Source organism: Arachis ipaensis, chromosome B2, assembly GCF_059453495.1.
Source record: "Arachis ipaensis isolate K30076 ecotype BB chromosome B2, ASM5945349v1, whole genome shotgun sequence".
NCBI lineage: Eukaryota > Viridiplantae > Streptophyta > Magnoliopsida > Fabales > Fabaceae > Arachis > Arachis ipaensis.
In genome coordinates this window covers 71626550-71631648 of record NC_142437.1, presented here as the reverse complement: position 1 = coordinate 71631648, position 5099 = coordinate 71626550, and the positions used below count along the sequence as shown (strand labels likewise).

Sequence of the window (5099 nt, the reverse complement as noted above, 5' to 3'; positions counted from 1 at the left end):
AATCTTCCTGGTGTAAGCTAGATTGATGGCGGCATTCATGAGAATCCAGAAAGTCTAAACCTTGTCTGTGGTATTCTGAGTAGGATTCAGGGATTGAATGACTGTGACAAGTTTCAAACTCGCGAGTACTGGGCGTAGTGACAGACGCAAAAGGAGGGTGAATCCTATTCCAGTATGATCGAGAACCTCAGATGATTAGCCGTGCTGTGACAGAGCATTTGGACCATTTTCACAAGAGGATAGGATACGGCCATTGGCAAGGGTGACGCCTCCAGACGATTAGCCATGCAGTGACAGCGCATCGGACCATTTTCCAGAGAGGATCAAAAGTAGCCATTGACAGCGATGATGTCCTTACATAAAGCCAGCCATAGAAAGGAGTAAGACTGATTGGATGAAGACAGCAGGAAAGCAGAGGTTTAGAGGGACGAAAGCATCTCCATGTATTTATCTGAAATTCTCATCAAGGATTTACATAAGTATTTCTATCCCTATTTTATTATTAATATTCGAAAACTCCATAACCATTCTATATCCGCCTGACTGAGATTTACAAGGTGACCATAGCTTGCTTCATACCAACAATCTCCGTGGGATCGACCCTTAATCGCGTAAAGTTTATTACTTGGACGACCCAGTGCACTTGCTGGTTAGTTGGGCGAAGTTGTGATAAAAATTTGAGATTACAATTGAGCGTACCATGTTGATGGCGCCATTGATGATCACAATTTCGTGCACCAAGTTTTTGGCGCCGTTGCCGGGGATTGTTCGAGTTTGGACAACTGACGGTTCATCTTGTTGCTCAGATTGGGTAACTTTCTTTTCGTTTTCTTTTCAAAAAGTTTTCAAAAATTTTTCAAAAAAATCTTTCAAAAATTTCTCCTTTGTTTTCGAAAAAAAAAGTTTAAAATAAAAATGTTTTCAAAAATATATTTTTCTCCAGAATTTTTAAGAATGAATTCTAGAGTTTCATGAAGCATGTTGAAGCATGCTGGCTATAAAACCATGTCTAAATTCTTTTGGACAGAGGTTTTGGCTTAAAATTGAATGAATTACTCCCATATTCATGCTAAAGCTTGACTGGCTATTAAGCCATGTCTAACCCTCAGATTGGAGCTTTAGATTAAGATTGTAAGATTCCTGGAATTCATATTAAAAATTTTGGAATCCTTATTTTTCTTTTTCAAATGATTTTCGAAAAATATAAAATAAAAATACAAAAAAAAAAAATCATAAAATCATAAAAATCAAAAATATTTTTTGTGTTTCTTGTTTGAGTCTTGAGTCAAGTTTGGTGTCAATTGCATACTCATCTTGCATTTTTCGAAAATTACATTCATGCATTGCATTCATCATGATCTTCAAGTTGTTCTTGATAAAACCTTCTTGATTGATCTTCATATTATATTGTTTTGTGTTGTATGATGTTTTTCATATGCATTCTTGAATTCTTAGTGCCTGAGTATTAAAGATTTCTAAGTTTGGTGTCTTGCATGTTTTCTTTGCATTAAAAATTTTTCAAAAATATGTTTTTGATGTTCATCATGATTTTCAAAGTGTTCTTGGTGTTCATCTTGACATTCATAGCATTTTTGCATGCATTCATTATTTTGATCCAAAATTTTCATGCATTGCATCATTTTCATGTTTTTTCTCTCTCATCATTAAAAATTCAAAAATCAAAAAAATATCTTCCCCTTTTTCTCTCTTAAAATTTCGGAAATTAGATTTGACTTTTTCAAAAAATTTTAAAATCTAGTTGTTTTTATGAGTCAAATCAAATTTTCAATTTAAAAATCTTATCTTTTTCAAAATCTTTTTCAAAAAAAAAATCAAATCTTTTTCACTTTTCTTATTTATTTTCGAAAATTTTAAAAATATTTTTCAAAAAATCTTTTTCTTATCTTTATCACATAATTTTCAAAAATAACATCATCAATTAATGTTTTGATTCAAAAATTTAAAGTTTGTTACTTACTTGTTAAGAAAGATTCAAACTTTAAGTTCTAGAATCATATCTTGTGATTTCTTGTGAATCAAGTCATTAATTGTGATTTTAAAAATCAAATCTTTTTCAAAACTGATTTCAATCATATCTTTTCAAAAATATCTTCTTATCTTATCTTTTTCAAAATTTGATTTTAAAATATCTTTTCTAACTTCTTATCTTCTTATCTTTTCAAAATTAATTTTCAAATTTGTTTCAACTAACTAACTAACTTTTTGTTTGTTTCTTATCTTTTTCAAAACTACCTAACTAACTCTCTCTCTCTAATTTTCGAAAATATCTTTCCTCTTTTTCAAAAATTCTTTTTAATTAACTAATTATTTTAATTTTTGATTTTAATTTTCGAAAATTACTAACCTTTTTCAAAAACTATTTTCGAAAATCACTAACCTTTTTTCAAAAATAATTTTCAAAAATCCTTCTCCCTCATCTCCTTCTAATTATTTATTCATCTACTAACACTTCTCTTCATCTCACATCACTGCTCCTATCCTTACCTTTGTGTTTGGATTCTTCATTCTTCTTCACTTCTATTCCTTTTCTTCTCCTACTAACAATAAGGAACCTATTTACTGTGACATAGAGGATTCCTCTTCTTTTCTTGTTCTCTTCTCTTTCTTATGAGCAGGAACAAGAAAAAAGGCATTCTTGTTGAAGCTGATCCAGAACCTGAAAGGACTCTGAAGAGGAAACTAAGAGAAGCTAAATTACAACAATCCAGAGACAACCTTTTTGAAAATTTTGAACAAGTAACGGAGATGGCAGCCGAACCCAACAACAATAATGCAAGGAGAATGCTTGGTGACTTTACTGCACCAAATTCCAATTTACATGGAAGAAGCATCTCCATTCCTGCCATTGGAGCAAACAACTTTGAGCTGAAACCTCAATTAGTTTCTCTGATGCAGCAGAACTGCAAGTTTCATGGACTTCCATCTGAAGATCCTTTTCAGTTCTTAACTGAATTCTTGCAGATATGTGATACTGTTAAGACTAATGGAGTAGATCCTGAAGTCTACAGGCTCATGCTTTTCCCTTTTGCTGTAAGAGACAGAGCTAGAGTGTGGTTGGACTCTCAACCCAGAGATAGCCTGAACTCTTGGGATAAGCTGGTCACAGCTTTCTTAGCCAAGTTCTTTCCTCCTTAAAAGCTGAGCAAGGTTAGAGTGGATGTTCAGACCTTTAGACAGAAGGAAGGTGAATCCCTCTATGAAGCTTGGGAGAGATACAAGCAACTGACCAAAAAGTGTCCTTCTGACATGCTTTCAGAATGGACCATCCTGGATATATTCTATGATGGTCTGTCTGAACTAGCTAAGATGTCATTGGATACTTCTGCAGGTGGATCCATTCACCTAAAGAAAACGCCTGCAGAAGCTCAAGAACTCATTAACATGGTTGCTAATAACCAATTCATGTACACTTCTGAGAGGAATCCTGTGAGTAATGAGACGCCTCAGAAGAAGGGAGTTCTTGAAATTGATACTCTAAATGCCATATTGGCTCAGAACAAAATATTGACTCAGCAAGTCAATATGATTTCTTAGAGTTTGAATGGAATGCAAGCTGCATCCAACAGTACTCAAGAGGCATCTTCTGAAGAAGAAGCTTATGATCCTAAAAACCCTGCAATAGCAGAGGTAAATTATATGGGTGAACCTTATGGAAACACCTATAACCCATCATGGAGAAATCATCCAAATTTCTCATGGAAGGATCAAAAGCCTCAACAAGGCTTTAATAATGGTGGAAGAAACATGTTTAACAATAGTAAACCTTTTCCATCATCCACTCAGCAACAGACAGAGAACTCTGAACAAAATACCTCTAATTTAGCAAACTTAGTCTCTGATCTATCTAAGGCCACTGTGAGTTTCATGAATGAAACAAGGTCATCCATTAGAAATTTGGAGGCACAAGTGGGCCAGCTGAGTAAAAGGATTACTGAACTCCCTCCTAGTACTCTCCCAAGCAATACAGAGGAAAATCCAAAAGGAGAGTGCAAGGCCATTGAATTAATCACCATGGCCGAACCTGTGAAGGAAGGAGAGGACGTGAATCCCAAGGAGGAAGACCTCCTGGGACGTCCAGTGATCAATAAGGAGCTTCCCTTTGAGGAACCAAAGGGATCTGAGACTCATCTAGAGACCATAGAGATTCCATTGAACCTCCTTATACCATTCATGAGCTCTGATGAGTATTCCTCTTCTGAAGAGAATGAGGATGTTACTGAAGAGTAAGTTGCCAAGTTTCTTGGTGCAATCATGAAGCTGAATGCCAAATTATTTGGTATTGAGACTTGGGAAGATGAACCTCCCTTGTTCACCAATGAACTAAGTGATCTGGATCAACTGACATTGCCTCAGAAGAAACAGGATCCTGGAAAGTTCGTAATACCTTGTACCATAGGCAACATGATCTTTGAAAAGGCTCTGTGTGACCTTGGTTCAGGGATAAACCTCATGCCCTTCTCTGTAATAGAGAAACTGGGAATCTATGGGGTGCAAGCCACTAAAATCTCATTAGAGATGGTAGACAATTCAAGAAAACATGCTTATGGACAAGAAGAGGACGTGTTAGTAAAGGTTGAAGGCCTTTACATCCCTGCTGATTTCATAGTCCTAGACACTGGGAAGGATGAGGATGAATTCATCATCCTTGGAAGACGCTTCCTAGCCACAGCAAGAGCTGTGATTGATGTGGACAGAGGAGAATTGATCCTTCAATTAAATGAGGACAACCTTGTGTTTAAAACTCAAGGATCTCTCTCTGTACCCATGGAGAGGAAGCACAGTAAGCTTCTCTCATTGCAGAGTCAACCAGAGCCCCCACAGTCAAACTCTAAGTTTGGTGTTGGGAGGCCACAACCAAACTCTAAGCTTGGTGTTGAACTCCCATATCCAAACTCTAAGTTTGGTGTTGGAGAGTATCAACAATGCTCTGAACACCTGTGAGGCTCCATGAGAGCCCACTGTCAACCTATTGACATTAAAGAAGCGCTTGTTGGGAGGCAACCCAATTTTTATCTAATTTCTATTTTTATTGTTTTTCATGTTTTATTAGGTTCATGATCATGTGGAGTCACAAAATA

The 5099-nt window shown here is 35.9% G+C and overlaps 1 non-coding gene across 1 annotated transcript; it reads right to left on the bottom strand.

Moving 5' to 3' along the window:
• Positions 1 to 3165: 3165 nt before the first annotated feature.
• On the bottom strand, positions 3166 to 3274 carry LOC148574342 (small nucleolar RNA R71). Its single transcript, XR_015905543.1, has one exon. It is a non-coding gene; the product is annotated as a small nucleolar RNA R71 (small nucleolar RNA).
• Between the last annotated feature and the right edge of the window lie 1825 nt (positions 3275 to 5099).